Genomic DNA, 24217 nt, shown 5'->3' with positions numbered 1-24217 from the left:
GAGACGACTGGAGGCTCCCTGCTGTCATAGGAATGTCTTTCAAGTAAAGTAGGCAGTGGCATCGGAGTAAAACTCTGTTTTTACCCTAAATAAACTGTGGGGTTTTTTTGCTCTGTGAACCCTCCTCTTTCTGGGTACCAAAATAGAGTGATAGGGGAATAGGAAAGGGAGGGAAGATTTAAGACCTTTTTCTAACGATGATGGTTGCCCTGATTATTCCACCTAATATGTCTCTAGCTTTAAACACTTTAGTGCCTTACAGGTGTTGCAGTTTTCTGTAAGAAACTGAAGCACCCCCAAATCTAGAGAGAGCTAAAAAGAACGTGTGTTTGGGTTGGTAGCAGTTGATTATAGTTTTGTGGGTTTATTGGCAATTCTTTTTAATTATTTAAGTGAGGGTCAACTCAAAGAGGTTGGTAAAAAACAACAACACACATTGCTTAAAATGTATATGCACATAACATTTTGAAGGTTTCTAATTTTGTGCTCTTTCCACTGAATTCAGTAGAGAATTGGATGTTAACTGCTCTTGAGCTGTGGTTGGCTGTAGTGCACATGTCCAAACACTGTTATTAAGACAAGTGGCTCTGAAGAACCCTTGGGAAGTCTGAACCCTGAAGGCTCTCCAAGCTATTGGTTCCAGACAAAACACAGTCCAACCACAAGAGGAAGATACTGATGTGTCTAGACTGGCTGCCTTCCTTTTTAACATGGCCTGCCACAGAAAACAGCCTGTGAATGTTCTGTAATCTGTCACTGATTTATCCCTCTTGCCTGATTTTCCCACACTTAAACTTGTATTTCTATAGCATCATATTATTTCCATAACTGGCTTAAACTTAATGATGTGTGATTAGAATTTGTTTCTTTTCCAAAAAAAACCGGACTTCCGGAGGTGGCGCCAACGGTAATGGCGGATTCCCTCTAATCCGGAGGGAACTTGCTCCACAGAAATTGGGTCTACACCGCTTCGGCGCAGCGGGGACCCCTTAAATCACAGGCGGGTGAAGCCTGTGACCCTGGGACTCGGCGGGCACTGTTTGCGCCCCCCCAATCTGCAAAGGAACCCGGCAACGGGCTCCGGAACAGAGCGGGGAAGTGGCGCTGTGCTGTGAGTCGTCTGCTTCTTTTGTGGAGTGAAGCCGCGTAGCCGTTGCCGGAGAGCACTGCCTTTTTTCCTGGGACAATTCGGACTTTAAAAGAAACACCCGTGAGTACTTAGAATTTGAACAAATGGGACAGCAAATAAAGATTCGTGAAAAGGACAGAATTGGACTATAAAAAAAAGAAAAAAATCTATTGAATTCGGTACAGAGCGGGAAGGGCTAAACAGGAAGTCACCCTTCCGTTCTTTTGTAAATAGAACAAAGCAAAGGCAATTTACACTAGAGCTTAGAAAATCGCTTTTAAAAGAGTGGATTTCAACATTTTAAATTGGGAATATTTTTTTGGACTACTTGAAGTAGTAAAAGGAAGTTATTTTCATCCTGATCCTGGAGCGGGGATGTCAGGACTGACGTGAGTTTATCAAGATAATTGTGTGTTTTTTTGACAGACAGCTAAAAGAAGAGAATTTTTGTGACTTTACTGTTCCCTTTCGCATTTTAAAGGAATATATATGGACAAAGTATCTTAAGTATTTTGGAAAAAAAGGGGGGAAACTGTGTAGCAAAAATAAATATAAGTCTTCCCCCTAGGGGGAGCTTTTGAAACTGTAACTAACTCCAAGCATTTGACAGCTGTTACAAAATAACCGTGGGAAAGTGTTTGACTGCGCAAGATACTTGGAAGAGAGTGAGCAATTCAGAAGAAAGAGAACATGGAACAGGGAAAGGCGCATGTAGCGGTTGTGTCCAAGTGGCAGCCATGACACCTACCTACAACATTTCATAGATTCTTGTTATTACAAGCACAGTATCATTGTATATTGTTGAAGGTGGAACCTGCTGTGTATGGTATTTATTTATTTGCTTACAGTGACTACATGACAGTGGAGTCCCAGGGTTAAATGTAGATTTTTTTATATTGGGACTGAGGAACTTGAGGTCCAGGAGCCAAATGCCAGAGGGTTCTCTATCTGAGCCTTAGATCTTTCCCCAGCCCACACCCTTCCCTGCTTCACACCACAACTGTTTGCCTGGTTGGAATATGTCTTGGAACCCGTAGTGCCACTTGCCTATCTTGATGGAGTGGGGTGTGTGAATGTATGTAGAAACTAGCCTACTGTACAAAGATAAAGTTTACATTTCTTGCTCTGCCCGCTTTTGCCTCTTGTCTTGCCCATCACTGGCAGGTGAGCCTCAGAAGGTTGCCCAGAAGGGAATGCAATGCTTGGGCTGACTGGGGTTCCCCGTTCCTGTTCTAGTTACTCAGATATTGCTTCATTGTTATGTATCTGGTCTGCAGAATCTGCAAGGTATGTGTTAAATTCAAATTAATCTGGAAAAGCATTGAGGGTACAGTGAATGCAGTTCCCTACTTAAGATTCATCTAGATTTTAGAGTGATTCTTCAACCTTTTTTCTTTAACAACACTGGCATAAATATTTAATCTTGATGTTCTTATGTCCACATGGGTCTTTTCAATGCATGGACAAATTTCCATTGTGGACAGTGTTCTTTGAAACCAAATTCATAAATTATTGGCTCTGACTTACCAAGTCCAGTGGAAGACTGAAGCTAAGGCCTTGTTCTTGTTGTCGTTTAGTTGTGTCCGACTCTTCATGACCCCATGGACCAGAGCACACTGGGCACTCCTGTCTTCAGGCCCTTTATTAATAGCTGCTAAAGTTTTTTCTGTATTTGGCCATAGTCATCCTGTCCCTTGTTGCAACGTCTCCAACAATGAGAAGTCATGCTGATCTTCCTAAATTGATCTAAATACATACCCTCTAAGTGTCCGAAATACACACTGAGTTTTAAATGTGTACGCACTCCTGTTGTTTGTGTAGGGTGTCCTCAAGTATCACAGGGCCTTTCCTACTCCCAGAATGGTAGGACTCCAGCTGGAAAGTACATTTGGCACAAACAAACCATAGTGTATTACAGCTTTAATAAATAGGTTTCTTCCCCTACCAGGTAATGTATTCCAAACTCATCCCCATACACTACTTTTTTTCTTTTTCTTTTTTAGATGCTCAAGTATGAAAGTCACAGTGTGTATAAGAACAACCCTTCTGCGTTCAGGGTATTTGCTCAGTGCTTAGCATTAGTAAGGATTACAAAACAGACACTGGCATGGATCATCTTGAAATAAGTCTGCTAAAATCACAGTTAAATTGTGTCATCAGCTGTTGAATGAACTCATTCCTCCAAGGGATGGAAATGTCATGGTAATAAAGCTGAAGATATTTACTGAGTGGTAGCTGGCACAGAGTCAAGAACAGGGCTAGATCAGAAATAATGAATATTCCTCAAAAACAACACCAACACCAACACAGGTGATTACAGAAGAATTACCTAAGATAAATTAACATACTAGAGATCTTTCTCTACCTCTTCCCAATTTAAACTTGCATTAGGATTAGTAGATTTCCCGATTCCCTATTTTGCCCAATTAAAGTTACCCTCAGGTTTTCTATGCTTTTCATGTGCAGACCATGCCAGAATCAGAGTATAGGATTTCATTCCAACCCGTTAGCAAAATAGCTCAGATCTGTCGCAAAGGATTTATAGCCTGAACTAAATGATGAGGCCACTTTCTTCAGGCAATGTGCAGTTGCTAAAATGCACATTAAGCTGAGGAACTGCCGGGTGCGGTTTCTTTTCCTTTTAATAGTTAACAGCATTTCCCTGCACTGTCTCATGCCCAGAACTATAAATTGGACAGGAAATGTCCTGAAGTAGAATCAATGATATCTGGTCCCTAAAAACTAGATTAGATTTATGAAATGTGCCTTTCCTCCTGAGAACCATGCTGCCTGTGATGCCACAGTCCTGCTCTGACTGAAGATGAGCAGAGACATATGGTTCCATTCTGTAAAGTTTTGAAGAACTAGGAATACAGCCATTCACTTGCCTGAACTCTGGAATTAAATCTGGAAGCTGGAATGCACCAAAGGTTTAGTGTAGTAGTGGAAATAGGGAATGGGAGGGTAGCCATGTTCTCCAGTCACTGCTGCATACTACCTAGTCCCATTAGAACTGAGAGTTTTGTTGTTCTTGTAGAAAGGAGTAGCCTGGCAGTGCCTTCATGGGTACTTGTCCCAAGCAGAATGAAACCAACCTTGAACTGACAGTTGGGAAAGTGAGGAGAGGTCAAGGGGAAGAAAAAGAGCCTTTGGATTCTGATGCAGCTGGGATGTCAATCTGGAAGAGGGGTTGGGCGAGGGTTTGTGGTCACTGCTAGTTCCACTCCCAGTTGGATACTTAATCTTTGCACAACTAGGGTGGCCATACACCCAGAATTTCCCAGACATATCCGGAATACCACATCCATCAACAGCATCCGGGCAGAAATTGGACAAATGTTTTGGAAAATCTGGATGTATGGCACACCATGTCAGCAGTGCTGATTTTACCTTAAAATAGCTCAAAATGGCAAAAAAGCTCAACAACTTTTCTGTCTTTTCACTGTTTGAAATATGACAACCCTATTAACTAGTCACATGTATTCTATTTCTCCAGGGCTAAGTTGTTTAAAGCAGTTATGTGGGGAGCCCCAAATCTGTCTATCTGGCCCTCAGAAGTCTCCCCACTCTTCCAAGGTTGCACCCCTCACTGCTCTCATTCATACATGGATTCTACATACTATGAGCTTGCTGGAATGTGTCTTTCAAGTTTAATAGATGGTTTGCACATGGAGGATAGAGAAGGGTGCAGGAATATCTGCAGAAACTAGTATAATGTACAAAGGTAAAATTTACACCAGTTTTGTAATTTATACCCATCTACCACTGCCATGCAGTCCTCAGAAAGTTGCCCAGAAGGGAATGTGGCCCATCTATGCAGTAAGTGAAGAGTGTCCTTCTTTCTCATTTGACTCCCAGCTTTTGTCTGTGAAACTAGAGGTTCGCTAACACAGGATAAGCAGGTTTGTTAGGCAACAGTAGATCTGCAGGTAATTATTGTAATTTTAAGTTAGTCCTTTTACACCACCTGCCCTCTTGAAGGGTAGTTTATGATATATGTGCACAGCATATTTTGCAATGGAAAGAATTTCATTTAAATTTGTGACAGGCAGATAAATATTTAGTATCACATTATTGTATATTGAATGAGGCCCATTATTACTCTCTGCTACAAGTGTGTACCATCATTACTCAGCTCTGGAGTTTATGACTATGCTTTATAGGATGCATATTGAACATTCATCTTCACTTAGCCTCTGGCACTTATGAAAAATACCTTGTGCAGTAAGCTGACTCCCCCCACCCCACCCTCAAGAGCCTGCTTCTCTGAATGAAGTTTAGAGTTGACTTTATGGGTGCAGGGTTTGTTGTTGTCACTGCTTTTTATATAAATGGTCAGAAAACTAGCTCCTGTTACTCATGGCTGTAGGAGCAGGATTCTGGGTTAGAGGGATATTTGCATATTGGCTACACTGATTTGTGTATACAGTTGTATTTCATAGGCAGCAAACTAAAACCTAATTCTACTTCCTGCATTTTGTGAAAATTACGCATTGAAGGGTTAGTGCAGAGGTTAATATTAACAGCACAATCCTATGTCCACTTGCCTGGGAGTAAGCACCATTGAATACCAGGGAACATACTACTAAGTAAGCATGGGCTGTAATCCTGTAAAAAGACTATGTTCATCCTAGTAATTTTGGAGCGCTCTATTACTTCCTGCCTTGCCCGTCCCACCCCCATCATTCTTACCTCTCGAAGGGCTTTTCAATGTTTAGCAGGGGATGCACAGCTGTCTGGACTGGGGGCAGGGCTGTGGAGCAGATGGAGATGGCATTTTCAGTCTTGTCTGGAGTAGCAAAACATCCTGAATATTAACAGCAACCTAATCCAGAGGTGGGGGTCCTGTTGCTCTCCAGGTATTACTATATTAACAGCTCCCATCATCCCTAACCACTGACCATACTGATCAGGGTTTATGGGAGTTGGGGTCCAACAATATCTGAAGGATGAGGTTCCAAAGTGTTACTTACCGCAGACTGTAAAGCAGGGTGGTTATATGCCCCAGTGAGGAGACACTGCCACCAGTAGATACTGTTACATTATTGGTTCTGATAAGTTACACTGTTTTTTAAATCTTGCTTCTGCTGAACAATTCAGGTTCATTTATGGAAGAAAACGTGGACAACATGGGTTTGCGGACTTTAAGTTGGAAGTTTCCAGCCATTCTTACAGAAGAGTGTCACATTATAAAAATGTAGCTACCCATTTCCTTCAAATTAAAGGAAGCACCTTCTTGTTAATCCTGTGAGCATATTCTGTGCAGCTAGGATCAGTTGTGTCTGTTAGAACTTGAGCAGAACAGTTCTCTTGCCTAACTGAACACTGAGGAGCTATATTAAATGAAGACAAAACATAACAAACAAATGTCAAGATACTGATTTATAATAACAGTTAAAAATAATAATCTTAAATGACAAAATGAGGAATTGATAGTTCAAGTCTGGCTCATGTTCTGCAGCTATAAATATACATTCTCTACTCATCTTGCTTTAAATGGATTTTATTTTTATCCCATAATTTACCTAGGTTTGACACGGTTTTCGAGCAGAGTGTTTGTTCGCAGTATAATTAGCAATCAGGCCTAAAGATCTAGGCAAAGTGAACTTCACTGCACAAGAATCACTTCTTCCTTATGATAAAGTCGGACAAGATGGCACAGCCATACAGTCTCTGTAGTTTACCTTCTCACAATCTTCACAGACAATTTCAAATACTAAGCCTGCCCTTTTTATTTTTGTAGGCACTCATTTGCTTACCTTCTGTTCCTGGCTCTATGAAAAGGAACACAAACATAATTAACTTTATATCTAAAATTATCATGAAATTAAACATTCCAATCACTGCAAAGATTTTAATGCCTGGATTAAGGTATTTTGCGAGTGTTTGGGTTGCAGTGGGCGCTATTCACCTCCAGTGCAAAATTCTGGTTGTATTGTTTATGTTCTACACTTGTGGCTGGGGAAACCCAGGCAGATGGCTGGGGTATAAATAATAAATTATTATATTATTGTTGTTTAAACTGCAGTAAGGCTACAATCCTAACACTTGTTAACTGGAAGTAAGCCCTATTGAATTCAATGAGATTTGCCTCTGAGTAGACACCATTAGGATTGCTTTCTAGGTGTCCCGTTATGCCAGAAGCTGTCTGTGAACAAACGCCAGCCTGAAAGCGAGATGAGCGCTGCAACCCCATAGTCGCCTTTGACTGGACTTAACTGCCCAGGGGTCCTTTACCTTTACCTTTTACCTGCCTAGTTATGTAGCTAAAACCAAGCACAACTGGACATATACATTAATCCTGGATATGAATGCCATTCTCTTCCTGTGATTGGCCGCAAGTATTGGCCAGACCTGATGTAAGTAATTGGAACCTGGACTTCTGATCTTGCCTGCTCAACAGCAGGTCAAGTCTCCACTTTCAGTAATGAAAGGAAACCTTCATAACAGTCTCTGTCTAGGTGTAACTACATGTGACCACAACATAACAAACCTAACAATATTTGAGAATTATGGCTCTCTGTTTTTGATTAGGGAATGGAGATTGGAATGTTTGATAACCCAAATAAAAGCGATGAACACTGAAAGGGAGACTTATGGGGTGGACTGTCTTGGAAATATTAGGCCAGGTACTTGGATTGTTTAGACTGTGATCACTTTGGAAACAGAAATGTGTCGGGGGGATGTGAGTATAAGAGATAGAGGAGGCTATATAGCCATGAAGTAAATGCATGAAGTACATCTCTAGGGATCTCACTGCCATCTTAGTCCCCCCTCAACTTCCTTGTACCCAGCATGGACTGTCTTTGAAAACATTTAGTCTCAAGCTGGTTAAGAATATTTCCATCCTCAAGGGAAGTGGCTTTGGTGTTTTGTTTTCTTCTTACCATCAAGAAATATTGACTACCTAACTCTTGTGGTTGCAACACAACCAGAAACGTGAGTTAGATTCTAAATTTGCTCCTTCCAACCCAAGTGTTTCTAAACTGCTGCCCATATTAGGTAGCCTACTTTGTTTACCAACACTATCCAAACCAATGGTTTATTTTTTTACCATTGGCTTATGGCTAGAACAAAAACTGATGCAACATAATTTGATGTGTGCAGGACAGAACAGGAAGCTGGAGAATCAAACACTCCCACCACAGTGGGAGGCAGTGCTCATGGTTCAAGACAATGCCTCTTACAAGAGAAATTGCTATATAGGACATATGAGTCCCCATTGTGATTATGAAAAATATTCTCTCCTCCTCTAACTGCTGGTGCCTTGATACCGAAGGACACTTGGTAAATATTATCTGGTACTGTGCTGTTGCTACACAATTGTAAACAGATCTAAGATTTATGGACAAAAAAGCATTGATGGGATACCTCCCTAAAGTATTGTGTCCTTACCCCAAGACAGTGGGAATGGATCAGTTGCATGAACTAGCTGCATCCTATGCATTTTTTTTTCCATATCAGTACTTATATACAGGATTCATTTGTTGACCATTTGTATTTTATGGTGTTTTAATAAATTTAGTCATATTTTTAAATGAGATGGTTTAAAAACTGTCTTATGAATAAGTAAATAGTGTATATTACAGACATTAGATGCCTGCCAAACTATAGGGCAAATTCAGTGCTCGCTGCATACAAATATATTTTATGACAGCTCCATAAATAGAAAATGAGAAAAACATAAGAGTTTTGACCCAGCTCCTCTTCCCTTTCCTCCCTTCCTTCCTCCCTCAACCAGCATTCTGTTTTACTTTAGTTTTCTTTTTATTGTTATTGTTGTGTTTGTAGTGTTGATATAAACTGAAAACAAAATTCAGTGAAAATACTATTACTATACATAATAAAAAAGCAAGCATCACCCTTGATCGTTGACCAAAGCTGCTGCAGAGACCTCCATTCTGAGAGCTTCACTGGCTCATAGGTTTTCAGGCAAAGCTGAAGTTCTTCTATGATCCTTTCAATCGCAAAGTGCTCTGGCCCAACCCACAGTCTTGGAAGAATGCCTGCATTCACTTCAGTTTTCCCGCGTTAGGAAGCCACTCTTTCTCCTGGGTGGCATCTCATCTTTGTGAAAGACGAGGGAGGCTCACTAGGCTAGTTTCCTCGTTGCCTTTTATGAGTTAATCAAAGCATCCTTATTTTGAAAGGCTTTTGAAGAATCTGGCTAAGAAAATTTTATTGCTGCTGATTCTGCATTTTTATAGATTTTTAGCTTTCTGTTTGTTGTGGTTTCTTTTTTATATTTTTACTTCTTTGGGCTTTGAATTGTATTTGGAGTGATTTTTATGTGACCCTCCTGAGTGCAAAATACATATATATATATCACATACACTCTTATAACCTATTTAACTTAATTTCTCACAACTGATAAGTTCAAATTTCCTTCTTGTGAAAATGTTTTGGTTGAGATTATTTTGGGGTGCAGAGGGATAAATAAAAATAATGTGTAATGCAGGGATACACATAATTCATCTTTAAGAAGCAATAAGAGAAAATGTGCTGGTCAACGTTTTAAAGATTACAGATGAACAGAGAGGCCCTATGTCAAGGTGACATACTGTCATGAATTCATTGCACTGGCACAACGACAATGCATACCACTGGCATTACAGCATGTGAGGATAGGAGGCCTCAGTTCAAGAACAGCCCTGAAGCCACTGGAGCTGAGTGGAACCCACTGAGTTAAGAGGTTTCACTGAGGCCTGTTCAATCAGAGATTCAAAAAGGAAGGTTGAAGGTGAATGGTCACTTGCGGCCTTGTCCAGAGTGAAACCAAGTGAATCTGTCCATGTTTATGCAGTCTTTATCAACAGTCATTCAAAAATTTGTTTATTCTTAATGGAACAAAGCCTAAGCCTTTGTGGAGGACAGTCAACAAGAAATCGGGTACTGCAGGCTCCCTTTTCATGAGGGCGGTCTGCAGTTACACGTCCTCACAGTGCAATGGTAGAAAGCTCCACTGCTGCCACTGTTCTACTGGTGGTCCTCTGTATGTAAAGAAGCCACAAAGAAGGCATTCTGGGGGCAGGTTGGGGAAGGCCATGGATTTGCAGGATCCAGAGCCTTAATATTCCTTGGACATGTCTCTCCCCTCCCCCTGCACGCCATACGCCAGTCCAAAGCTGGTGTATGCATTTCGCTCCTACTGTGGTCAATGGAAGATAAAATGCAAAAGGAATACAAACGCAGTTCAAAAACTTGCCTCTCCCTATCCAACGCAATACAGCTAGGTTCTCCCTGCAGCAATGGCTGTGCCACAGCTCTCTCCTCATTCAGGAAGGTAGGATTACTCTGTAAATAAAGGTAAAATATTGGCAATGACCTTAAAAAAACACCCAAAATATATTAGAAAATGTAAGTTTAGGAATGGGGAGTGAGGTATCTGTGTGTGTGGTGTTGGAGTGGTTAGGAAATGCTGATCACATACCTTATTTCTATCAAGCTGGCAAATAAATATCTGGAATCCCACATGCTGCAACAAGTGAATCTTGCCAAGCTAATATCTAATTTCGTCACTACCTGAAGCATCCATTCCGGGTATATAATGCCAAATGGACATTTTATATACGTACCTTTACAGAAGGGACAGTGCTGTCCTGTTCACTTTTGATATGACTGCTGACAGCAATGCTTTCCCCTTTGCATTAGCTGACAATGTCAGTTTGCTTAATTATACAGAGCACCTGACTTTCGACCTTGAAAACTCTGATGCATTGCAACTTCCTGGCAAAAATCCAGCCTGAATCATCATCTCCAAATCCAGGCTTGGTGGCTTTGTCTCTGCAGTCATGGTCCATCTCTTCAAATCCCTCTGCTGTTTTGTTCATTCAGTCCATTGCCAAGGCAAGAAAACGGTCCAGCACATCCACTGCCATGCCTGCAGATATAAAGGAGAAATGGAGCTGTGTGTCACCAGCATATTGCTGACAACATATACCCAAAATCCAGATGACCCCCACAGTTTCAGATAGATGTTAAACAGCATGGGAGATAAAATCAGACCCTGCAGAACCCCACATTGAAGACTCCACAGGGCCAAAGAACACTCCCCAAACATCACCCTCTGGAAACATCCATCCAAGTAGGACCAGAGCCACCACAAAGCGGTGCCACCCATTCCCAGCTCGTACAACCGCTCCAGAAGGCTACCATGACACTGAGAGGTCAAGGAGAATTAACAGGGAGAACTAATAACTAACTAACTAAATATAAAATAAAATAAAATAAAATACATTTGTTACTCCAGCTAATGAGATGTGAGTATACAAACAAGCTTCTGTACCTTTATCATTTCCTAGAATAGAAAATGTTACACATTTAGCAGCCTTTGCTGATAAAGTGGGCAGAGTCACTGGTCCAGCACAGGCACCTTATAAGCTCAAGTCCAATAGTGTTTTCCTTTTAAGAATCCAAAAGTGGGATGGGGAGCACTTCATTATAAGCACATTTGTAACACATCATGACTTTCAGCTAGGAACCAATGAATGTTTTGTCTCACCTATAAAGTCACATTTTCAGCTTCTAAACTAAACTAAACTGATCTCATGAGATGCAAAACCAGAATGCTAATATTAAAAACAACAGCATGCTAATATAGGATAGAAATGCATTATTATGTATAACAACAGGAAGAAAGAAAAATATACAGTATGTTTCATTAAATCCCCAACAGTAATGGAAAAGAACGTCTACTCTTCTGAAATAATGCAAATTGTATTTTGCGCGTGACAAGAACCAGGAAGCATCATAAATTATCCAGCATTTGGATAGGTATTTATTATAGTGGTGGTTGTCGCCCACAGACCTTAAAAAGCACTGTCTTAACCATCACTGTTTCCCTTTTTGTTTTCTCAGTTGCGCCGTCCTTTCCAGGTGAATCTCATCTCTATTTTTTTTGAAGGAAGCAAGTGGTTGTGCTTTTGTTGAGACAGCACAAGTCATTTTGCTGCCTGAAGGTAAGGGCAAATTAGCACTCCTGTCCACCCACCCATCCCCACTGCTGTTGTTCCATGTACCAGAAGAGCAGTTGAAACTTCTTCCAACAGTGGCAATGAGACAACATCCTCCCCCACAGCTGAGGGCTACAGGCTATCTTAGTTGACTTGGGGAATTGTGGGGGTCTCCTGCCACCCTCAGCAGTTGCTGTCTGAGGGCGCTGCTTCGCTCTGCCTAATCGTAGAGCAGTTCCAGTGTCTTTGTGTAAAACTGTCTAATGATATGGCAAGAAATTGGTGATTGCAGCCAAGCAGCACAAAGCCCACCACTCTCAGGGCCCTCACCCTCAAGCGGTGTTGCTGCCATCTCAAAAAAGTTGAATTCAAAACTCAACTTGAGAGGCACAGAACGAAAGGGCTGGAGGTCGCATTTGTCCCCCAGGCCTGAGGTTCCCTACACCTGAAGCAATGCAATTATTATTTCCATGACAGAATATAAGAGTGAGGTGTTTTAGTTAGTATTGTTAGATGGGGGTCAGAGGAATCACTCCTTATGAGACAAGCACCCCAAACCACAACTAATTTTCAGTCCAGTAGTCTGGCTAAGGCAAGGGTCAACAAACTAAGGCCCGGGAGCCGGATGTGGCCCACCGGGCTTGTAAATCCGGCCCACGGGCCCTGCTTCCCACTCGGTCAGTCCCCGCGCTTAACCGGCAAGGAGCGGAGTCCTTGCCGCGTGGGGACTGACTTCCGCGATTCTGGCACGGCTTCCTGCAGCCAATCCAAAGCCGTGGGCGCCTCTGGGCAGGCGGTGACACTGGTGCGGTTTCAGATTGGCTGCAGGAAGCTCCTGTAGCCAATCTGAAGCTGCGGACGCCTCTGGACGATGCCCCTTCCTTCCCACTGAAGTGGCTGCGTTTGGCCAAGAGCCGAGCGGGAGGAAGCGGTGGCAGGGAGGCTGCCTCTGCCGCCCAGGCCAGCGGCTTGTGCTCTGCACCCCCGCAGACCCCTGGCCAAGGCAGAGGACAACGACAATGCTGCCAAAGACGAGGTGGCATCGGTGGCTGCGGCGTGAGTGACGGCAGGGGGGTACTTTTGGGAGGGGGGGTCCTTTCAGGAGAGGTCTGAGGGACGTCGAACAGACCCCTCTTGAAAAAAGTTTGCTGACCCCTGGGCTAAGGGTTAGTCTGGCAGAAGCAGGCCCATTCGTAAATTTACCAGATTCTGATTACTGCACAGCTTGCCAAGTGAACAAAAAACACAATGCAAGTATATACATGACTATTCTGGCATAATTCCTGTTGAGTTCAATGGGGCTTACTCCCAGGTAAGCAGATATAGAACTACAGCCTCTTGTGTCCTTGTCGGACCAAAGCCTTGCCAGTTCTCTCTTTGAAGCAACCAAATGGCTTCAGGCAGCCTTCAATGCATATTTAAACTTAAAGAGCTCTCTGTTTCAGAAAGTGGGGGTGGGGGAAAGCAATCTAGTCTCTGAAGAGTAATGAAGGTACAAAACAAATGCTCAAAAGCAAGGCTTTCTTCATATTTTATAGTCATGTCCAAAAATCAAATTATATTGGGATAAAATATTAATAGAAGAACTTGCAGGCTATGATCAAGCAAGGGACCCTTTAATAATATTACTTGGCTATGCTAAAGAGGGGCTACTTTAGGAGGACCAAGAAATTATAATTCATCTGTTAACTGCCATTTGAATGACCATATGCCAGGAGCAGGGTGGGGGATGGACCAAAACATCCTGGATTTAAAAAAATTGGCTGAGTAAGGTCTAGGACTTAGCACAGATGATAAAAGTAACAAACATAATCAGGGTCAAGGACGGCAGGACCACAGATTTATCCGAAAACTACGTTTGTTCCTATCTTATTGGAACAAGAAAATGTAAAATACAATAAAGAAATGTTATGTTATTGGTGAGACATAGACATAAGAAAGTTGAAGGTATATTTTTAAATAGGATATTTGATTGCATTTTGGGGGATCAATGATCTTAAATTATATTTTATTGCAGTATCAAATATTATCTAAATCCTACCGTTTATTAATTCCTAATATTCACTAACAGACTCTGGCTGTAGCAATACATTCATATTCTGGGTTTTTCATTCCTCCCCATTCCTACCTCATTTGAAATTAAACTATCACACCTCCACTCCACTGGAGAGAGACAGTTCTCTTTTGGATGCGCCAAGGAACTGGAAGTGTGCACAAGGACATTTTCTGTTTGCCCCATTGAATTCTTGGAGTGAAATACCTTCTGTTCTGTTCTTTCATAGTATTTCAGTTTCACCTTTTAATCATTCCATGATTATTTTCCTCTGGAATGACATTTTATACGTGCACACACAAATTACATAAGAGAATTATTGGATGAAAGAGAGTTGGCCTCCAGAAAAACATTACCAGAGGCTCCTAGAGGGCCCAGGAATTCAAAACAAGCATTGGAAATTATGTAATGCAGTATCTTTGAACTCATCTGCTATGATTTTAAGAACGAATGTGGTGTGTGTGTGTGTGAGAGAGAGAGAGAGAGAGAGAGAGAGTCCTCCCTCCCCATTTGACTTAAAACTATTTAGACATCAGAACAAGGATGAATCAGTATAGCAATTTGACATAGTGACAGCACACTGGTTCACATCAGCTTGATATCAGTTGACTGTAGTGGCTGTAATATAAACTGTGCAATGGCATAAGTCTCAGATAAGAGACTTGTTTTGTTAATCATAAGTTCATAAATGAAACCAGTGCAGTTAGAGGCACTATTGGCAATTCTGGCAACCAAGTACAAAGGGGTAAATAAAGCAGCATCAATAATCAAAGCTGTAATTATACATTTGTTTTTGAACAGGGACCTCTGGAAATATTACATGAAATAGTGAAAACCTGTATTTTTTATTTTCATCTGAGCCGTTTTTTGAGCAGGACCCCTCTGCATCTCTCAGGCTGCCTTCGACTGCAGAAGGGGAAGCACTGCTTAATTTGCTGACATTTTCCAGCACCTGTGTGTGCACTTTTCACAATAGGACTCAACCTGTCCAACTGGGAATACACAAAATGAAATCTCAGTTTGGTAAGATATTACTTTATTAAATTTATATCCTGCCCTTTCTCCCAAAGGCGCTTAGATATTACCATTCCCTAAATGTTCAAGGGAACATTACAATGAAGTACAGTGTTTAGTTTATGGTGAATTCTTTTTATAAACACTCTGGACCACTGGATTAAATTTTTTAAAAGAGAGTTCTCTTTGGATTATGCCCAACCCTTGCTCAGCAAGTGTAATCCTGCTGCTGCTATCCCTGGAGAAGGAGGTCCCATTCCTGTTCCTCCCATTTCTATATGAATGATACTACCCAGATCGGCAGGTGGAGATAATTGCCACATTTATTCCTCCTCCAAACCCCAGTCACGTGTCCTCAACATTGGTGAAAGTTAATAAGTTCCAAAGGATTTTGTACTATACCCTTTTGGAGGCCAAACATGCAGCAGATTTTAGTCTCAGCTTCCAGATCCCATCCAGAAAAGCAGAGAGAAGCATATTAGGAGGGACCACAGTAGTTTTTTTTACCTTGCAACATTTCAAAATGCTTTCTGAATCAAATTTTAAAGCTAAGAATCCCATCAGCAGAATACTGTGGAAATCCACTGCTAGGTTCCCAACAAAATAAGAGGTAAAAAAAACAACACAAAAAGCCTCCTGGTAGAAACTATCATTCATATTTAACCAGTGCTATGCTCTGGCAACTGTCTGATGTGGGAATTATGGGCCTTTTCAGCAGTGTTCCCCTTCTATGGAATGCTATCCCCAGGGAAGCTTACCTGGAGCCAACACTGACATATTTTTTGCGAAAGATTGTCTTTTCTCTCAGGCATTTGCGTGTTAGTCTTTTCTTTGCAGAAAAAAATGGGTTGCAGCTCTCTGTGACCATTAGACTTATGTGAAGGGTTGGAGCAATTGGTTTTATGGTTTGTTTACCTTGAATACTGCTTAACATTTAAATAATCTTGCTTTTCATATGTTGCATTGTGTATTTTCCTAGTACACATAAGTCACTTTGAGACAATTGTGTAAAGCAACTGAGCGTAATGATATTGTCTGTCCATTTTTATATATGTAGATACAGAGACACTTGGCCTGGAACAGCAAAAGCTGCAATCCATACCTGCGACTAAGCCCCACTGAATTCAATAGTAGTAGTAGTAGTAGTAGTAGTAGTAATACTTTATTATTTATACCCCGCCCATCTGGCTGGGTTTCCCCAGCCACTCTGGGTGGCTTCCAACAAAACACTAAAATACAATAACCTATTAAACATTAAAAGCTTACCTCTGAGTAGACATGGTTAGGATTGTAGCCATTGCAGACTTTATCCTGCTTGGTCACAAGTAAACAATAACTGCAACCCTCTATACCATTTTAGAAGGATGTGGCATGAATTGGGACAAACAAAACAGCAGATCAGAAATTAGTGCAGTGGTTCTCAAAGGCTGTGGTGTGCATCTCTGTTGTGGCAGGAGAGGATGGCAAGTGTGGTAGGAAGATTCAAGGACAAAGCAAAATATCAACCTTTCAGTATGGTATAGTATTATTTTTTAGAATCTGGATATTTTGGGAATGATTCATGTTCTTATGTAGCTGCACTGTTTTATACTTTCTGGATGATATTATCATAAAGGTAAAGGGACCCCTGACCATTAGGTCCAGTAGTGGCCGACTCTGGGGTTGCAGCACTGCCCATGATATTATAAAGCAGTTATGTCCTATGTTATTATTCAAGCACTGCTAGGAGTTGTTTCCTTTTGTTTCCACTGTATTTCTTATATCGATTAAAAATTCAGTGTTGTGTGAGCAGATTTTTATTCTGAAATTGTGGCCCGGCGTGGGGGGGGGGGGCGACGGGGGGGGGAGAGAGAGAGAGAGAGAGAGAGAGAGAGAGAGCCAGCCATTGCTCTTGTGGCTGTTTCTGCACATTACTATACACACCCTGGCTTGTTTCCCCATCAACAGCAAACTGCAGACTCCTGAATCCTACTGCTCATGGGAAATAGTTAAAAACCAGCTAAGTTTTTAAGGTGAAATTAACATGCAGCTCAGTTTTAAGAATTCATGCACATTCTTTGCAAGGGCTACCTGTGAAATATGATGTCTAAAATTAGTCAAAGGGACTTGTATAGAGAGACAAAAGGGCAACGGCACATAGCAGAATTTCAGCTTTATTGCTACGTAATGCTACACATGATTAGAATTTTATTATACCACTTAGACTTCAGTGCGTCTCAGCTGGATGAAATTCAATATGGCTGTGAGGTGCAATAAGGCTGGGGATTTCAGGCTGTGTGGATAATTTAAATGACCAGAAGCTATAAATAAATCCAGCTGTCAAGAACACACTCTTTTCGTTTTGCTTTATTCTAACATGGTGTTTCTAATTCAGAAGTAGTAATTCCTCTGAACTCTATTAAAACAGGACTTTCCACAAAAACAAGAGGCTCGCTTCTTCTCTGAAGAATATGCCACTCCTGCCCTTTAGCAGGGGTGAATTTGCCATACTACCCCTTTCTTGGGAGAAGATGCAAGTTGGTCTCTCATATGAGGAGAGTGCCTTTGGCATCACATGGACAGGCGTGCCCAATAGGAGGGGAGCAATCAAGCTGTTATTGAAGTCATGGCCACTTTCAAGGTAGTGTGGCTGGCATTACCTTTACTCCCACGTCCGTCTTTGTGAAATAGCAGGAGGCTTTGGGCTGGAAAATACTGTAGGCCATCCTTAATTGAATTCTCCAATAGAACATGTAGAACTACTTGCTTCACGGAGTACATAAAAAACATAAGAGGAGCCTGAAAGATCAGGCCAGCCCATTCAGCCCAGCATCCTGTTTCACAGTAGCAACCAGATGCCCATGGCAGTGTGCAAGCACTCTAAGAGCCAGTGTGGTGCAGTGGTTAAGAGCGGTAGACTCGTAATCTGGGGAACCGGGTTCGCATCTCCGCTCCTCCACATGCAGCTGCTGGGTGACCTTGGGCTAGTCACACTTCTCTGAAGTCTCTCAGCCCCACTCACCACACTGGCTCACCACACTGTTTGTTGTGGGGGAAGAAGGGAAAGGAGAATGTTAGCTGCTTTGAGGCTCCTTCGGGTAGTGATAAAGCGGGATATCAAATCCAAACTCTTCTTCTTCTTCTTCTTCTCTCCCAACTTGTGATTCCTATGAACTGGCATTCAGAGGCACACTGCATCCAATGGTAGAGGTGGACCACTCACAGTAACCACTCATAGCTTTATATTTCATGACTTTGGTAGCTATTCCTATGTTTTTATGAAAGAAGTACATCCATCGTGCCTCCATTCATTGTGCCACCATTCAATGATCCTGGCAATTATGGTACAGATATACTACAGAGTGTTCTCTGTGGCAAGTAATTCTAACGATTAGGATAGTAGTGGATAGCCTGTCATGGAACACTGCTTTCGGTGACATCTCTATGGTGAACATAAGGTATAATGCAGCCCTTGAAAAGCAATGTTACGGGCATGCCAACACCAGAATTAGTGCAAATCCCAATAAGAACTCCCCAATTCTTAGAGAACACAATTATTTGCAGGGGAAGGAGTGAAGATACTGTTCAAAAGAGTTTTGAATTTATTTTTTTTAGACTAATCCTGCCTCAAGGATCTTGAGTTATAATGACCAAGGACTAAATTATTGTCCCATAATAAAAATACTTAAGGTTGCTCTGACGTCTATTTGTTTGAATAAAACTTAGCCATGGATAACTTTAGTTAGATTGGGCTAGTGCAACCTTCACCAACTTACAGGTGTTTGGCATGGTAAATCCACATCAGTCTTGGACAAGACATCTGTCCAAAACATTTATAGGGCACCAGGTTGTCAAAGGCTAGGCTAGTGTCTGTAACACAAAGAAGTAATATACTGTAGAGAGAACCATATGCAGAGCCAGAGATTTGCTTGTTATTTTCATCTTAGCAGATCCCACCACTTGAAAAGACAAGGGAAAGGCAGTTTGTTTTTCTGCTCTGGAAACTACAATTGGACAGGCTGAGTCCCAATAAAAGAATCAAAGTTTTGAAATACAACCTTATGAGAACAAATGTTAATTCAAAGTCTTATGGAGCAACATGACCAAAAAGGTCACCTAGATTATGCTGAAGCAGAACACACCAGCCAAAAGTATCTTTAAAAGGTTAACTATATAAAAGTACAGTCATTCATGATCAAACTAAATTGCAGAGCCCTACAATTACTTAGTAATGAAGTTCTTTATTTACTTTTCCCCTTGATCCATGTCATATGCTAAAGAGATTGACTTTGAATTTTTAATTTTATGATGAGAGAAAAAAACGTAAGTGACATTTTTCTTAATGGCAAAGCTTGAATGGCTTGTAGGAGACATGGGAACAGCACTAGGTAGAAATCATGCATGCTCTGTTCTTTCAGGTATGATAAACCAAGTTCTTGGCCCTGTATTAAGAAATGTCAGATACATTATTCATATGTGCTACCTCTTGTCTTCTTCTTTTTGGAACCTATCCTTTATAAAGCTAAGATATGCACAATAAACAAACGTTAGTAACAAAGCTGTGCGTGGCACCAACATTACAACGAACAACCACAGACCCATTTCCTCAGTTTGAAAGACTAAACTAAAATAGATATTTTTAATCGGGAATGCAAAGTGAAGAAAAATCTGCTAAGGAAAGCCATTATTTAATCCTCACATATAAAAAGTTCCCCTCCTCCTCTTTCTTCACTTTCATATAAATTGATGGAGTCTTTTCCACAAAGCAATGAAACCAATTTATCTTGATAAATGACAGGAAATATATAACTTTCCCCCCTCAAACCCTTTTGGAAACACTTTGTTAGCATCAGAAACACTCTGGTGAAGCCAGCCATGTCAAATGCTGACAGAAGTTTGCATAAATAAGAAAAATTAAGCAGGAATGAATATTTTGGCCAAGAAAGGGAGTAGGCGCAAATGTTAATCTTCAACTCTGACTGTGAAACTGTTCAGATGTTTACAGATTGCCATTGTTACTCATGGGAACTGGGCATGTTTTGGTAGCGAGGCAGTGTGGTGTAATGGTTACAGTGCTGGACTAGGACCTTGGGAGACCAGAGTTCAAATCCCTTGGGCCAGTCATTGTCTCTGAGCTTAACCAACCTCCCAGGGTTATTGTGAGGTCAAAAGGGGAAGGAGAAAAACCATGTACACCATTATTGAGCTTCTTAGAGGAAAGGTGGGATATAAACTTAATAAATTTATCTATCTACTCATTAATATGGCAAAAGGGCCAGAATTAGCATGTTATTCTAAATGTGCTTATGTATAGTGTCATTATATATTTTAGTCACTAGGTGGCACTGGATTTAGTGGCATCTGGGTAGAATCAGAAGCTCCCTATAGCTTTTCTTTGAGACAGTAAGGTTATTGCCATACTTCTTCATGCGGGTGGTGGTGTCATAAAGCCTGCTGTGGCAATCCTTAATTAGATTTTAGTTTCCCTGGTTTACACACAGATGGTCTTAGGACAACATCCTTCAAATTCATTGTACCTTTTCTGTAGTCTTGTACAGAACCTGGACTCTGAAACTTTACCACATCAAAGAACTAGGAAGTTGATCCTGCTCATGCCTAGGACCATCAATCAATAAAACAGGCAGGGAGTTATTTAGTAGTCATGGTGCAGTAGAATACGAAATGGTCTTTATTTAGACAAAGTGCTCCATAATTTTTTTAATTAATTTTCAGTTTTTTTATTTCAAAACTAAAATATTACATGGGGACTTGGTAGGGCTGCAATTTTATCCTTGCTGCCTTCATCACAGTGAGACCCGTACAGGAAATGTGTCATTATAAATGTGCTGAGTGCCATTAACTCCTCATTAAAAGACACCAATTATTCTTTGCACATCTGTGGACAGGATATTTTTTTTTATGTGCTTTGCCCCCAGTAGCTCTAGTGCAAGAGCCTCCACAGTCTGGGGTCTTCTGACAAATTTTAAAGTTCTGACAGTCATTGAGTTTTCCAAGCTATGTTCCAGTTCCAGTAAAAAAAGCATTACCATTTTCCTGCTATGATGTACCGCCTTAGAAGGCCCAGCCTTCTTTTTTATGGCAGTCCTTCCTTAAGAACTTATGCCAAGAAAATGGTCATTGTTCGTATCTTAAAGAGTCCAGCAAGTTGTCCATCAGACTCTCCAGACAACATCAGAGACAACAATGGCTAGGGCTTAGATGCCAACTCAGTGCCCCTAGTGGACAAATGGACACTTGTTCCTGAAAGTCTGGTTGAGATCAGCTTTCCCGGGCCTGTCATCTTCAAAGGGCTTATGCTTGTTTCACACTTAAACCAATAATTTATTTTAGATGAGAAATCCATGTGGAGAAAAGCTCTAAGAAACACACACACACACACACACACACACACACACACACACACTACAAGGCCCCTGCATTATGTTTTGTGGACACAAATTGGCCCAGCAAAGACCCCCCCCCCACTACTCCTCAACCAGTTTTTACCAAAGCTTTATCTGTTCTGAGGCACAGTCCCACAAAGCACTTAAGAGTATGCTTAATTTTGCAACTATAATGGTTGCCCTGAGACTGCAAAAAACAATGGCATTTGGACATTTTGCCACATCAACACTTTGAGGAACAAAGCAGCATTAATCACCACCCATCTGTGACTTTCCCCCCTCAGGTTAAGTTAAAATTATCCCACACCTGTACCTTGCAGGAAGTACCAAACTGCTGGACGTCTTACAATAGAACTTCTCACATCAGCAAAGCTTACACATCTGGACTCTTTAGGGAACCCTGTAAGGATCTGTGGTGCTATCACTAACATGAGAAGGCTCATTCATTATTTTTTTCTAGACAGAGATAAGCTTGGCATAGTGAGAAAACACTACTTACACAAACACAAACACACACACACTTATCGCAGGAATTATAATTGCACAAGTGTTTTGTTTACCATAGTTACACTTTTGGAAGCTGCAGGATGCAAAAACAAAACCTGACAATACTTAAACAGCTGCTATGTTGATTCAGCTCCTAATCATCTGACCACTATTGTCTCACTTCCGTTTGTCTGTCATTTTCACACAATATCTTTTGCATTTTGATAGCATTTTTTTCAAAAAATAATAATAATACATGAACTACCGTACTTTTCCATATAGAAGATGAGGGGTTTTTTACTCTAAAGTAATGTTCAAAATCAGGTGTCATCTTATACATGGATAGTGCAGATTGGTTGCAGCCGCAAGCAGGAGCTTGTCAGCAGCAATTGTATAGGTGAATGGTGGCTGCGGCAAGGGTTGTTGTGGATTGGCTGCCACTGCAACAATTGTTCCTACGATTGTCGTCCATAGTTGTGAGCAGGCAGAAGCTTGGCAGTTTTGGCTTCGTGTGCGATTGGCAGCCTTTGTCAGTCGGGTGAGGGTTGTTTTTTTTGCATCCCCCTCGCCCCGCCAAAAAGCTCAACAACTCTGGCAATCCCCTCCCTAAAAAGCTCAACAACTCTGAGCCATCTCCTCCCATTTTCTTAAATTGGACTCCCAAAAATAGGGGTTGTCTTATACATGGGTGAGTGTTATACACGGGAAAATACTGTGCGTGTGTGTGTGTGTGTGTGCGCACGCACACAAACATTAAGAAGAAATAACAGAATAACTGTCTTCCCTTCCGTCTGTTGTGCCAGCCTTTTTGGCAAATAGCAAACAAAAGAAAAAGTTATAAAACTAATTTTTGCTGCACCATAGTGCTGGAGTGGCAGGAAAAAGAGAGTTGCAGTTGACAGGATTTTTAAAGTGGCAGTATCAGACACCTCAGACTTGGCCCAAGATGCAGTGGCCAAGAGGTTTGGTCACCACTGGTCCACTTAATATTTCTGTTCCAAGTCATAAATTAGAAAGGATCTGTGTCCTTTCAGAATAATACAGCTGCTTATGGTACTACTTTGCATTGCTAAGTCTTAGCTCAATATATGATCATCGCCAGGAGGCAGCCAAAGCCAGTTTCCTGTACATAAGGTGATAATGGGTCAGTAGGATGAGGTGCCCTTGTTGCACCACACTTGTCTGTAAGCAAAGAGAATGTAGGGATTTTAACTTGCTGTAGCTGTAAGATGATTCTGTATAATTTTGCTTATGGTTACTGAATATTACTAAATAGCAGCCTGATGATGGTAAGCAGACCAACAGTGGTGGCTGAGTGGGGGAACTGTCAAAGCTCGAATTTTTGTTAGTTTGTGCAAAAGCAACATTTTTTTTCCTAAGTAGGAAGGAAGTTTAATTCAAGGGAGTTACTTTTGAGTAAAACATACCAAAGCCAGACAATTGTGTTTTATCACTTTTCCACTGTCTCCTGAAACAGATGGAGGTCAACCAACCAATGTAAAGACAGCACACTTTGAGAATAAATGAAATAATCTGGACACAAAGGAAAATGCTTAAGCAAACACACCCCAGTATCCTCCTCAATCCAGCATCAGGCTGGCAGCAAAGAGCCTCTCCTGGGGTTTTTTGCTGCTCCAGGATGGCTCCCTCCTGAGTCCCAGGTAGAAGTGGTCAACAGTTCTTCCCTGATCACCTAGCAGCAGTGATTAAGTCACTGAACATCCTTAGCAAGTGTGCTGCCTACCTCTGCTTATGGTGCTCTTTCTTCAGAAATGTCCTATGGACTTACTTAATAAAAGAAAGAAAGAAAGAAAGAAAGAAAGAAAGAAAGAAAGAAAGAAAGAAAGAAAGCTAAGTCTGCTAGCCCAGTAAATGTATATCCCCTCTACCCACCCACCCCATTGGAGCCCTGCAAAGGGTTATAGATGTTTGTTGTCTATGTTGAGACTCGAGCTTGCATAAGGTAGCAACAAATGTGGTGTGGGGAAGGGGGTCAATCAGAGTAAATGGTTTTGAATTGATATTAGTATTAATATTAATATTAACATCTTTTATTTATACCCCGCCCATCTGGCTGGGTTTCTCCAGCCACTCTGGGCAGCTCCCAACAGAATATTAAAAACATGATAAAACATCAAACATTAAAAACTTCCCTAAACAGGATTTTCTTCAGGTGTCTTCTAAAAGTAAGATAGTTGTT

At 41.3% G+C, this 24217-nt stretch overlaps 1 long non-coding RNA gene across 10 annotated transcripts in view; it reads right to left on the bottom strand.

The window, feature by feature from the left end:
- The window catches only part of LOC308472198, a 111219-nt gene that overhangs the window by 52503 nt on the left and 34499 nt on the right, over positions 1 to 24217 (bottom strand). The window contains exons 2-5 of one of the 10 annotated variants that reach the window (XR_013983333.1): positions 10705 to 11009; positions 6103 to 10423; positions 5822 to 5882; positions 1786 to 5052 (exon numbers count right to left, since the gene is read on the bottom strand). This is a non-coding gene — a long non-coding RNA (uncharacterized lncRNA). Of the gene's footprint in view, positions 1 to 1785; positions 10424 to 10704; positions 11010 to 24217 lie in introns of those variants that run through there. The other 9 variants (XR_013983334.1, XR_013983336.1, XR_013983329.1 and 6 more) reach the window with 9 other exon arrangements.

Source organism: Podarcis pityusensis (assembly GCF_964106645.2).
Source record: "Podarcis pityusensis genome assembly, chromosome: 2".
NCBI lineage: Eukaryota > Metazoa > Chordata > Lepidosauria > Squamata > Lacertidae > Podarcis > Podarcis pityusensis.
Note: the sequence above shows the minus strand (reverse complement) of the source record. Positions and strands in the feature narration are given on the sequence as shown.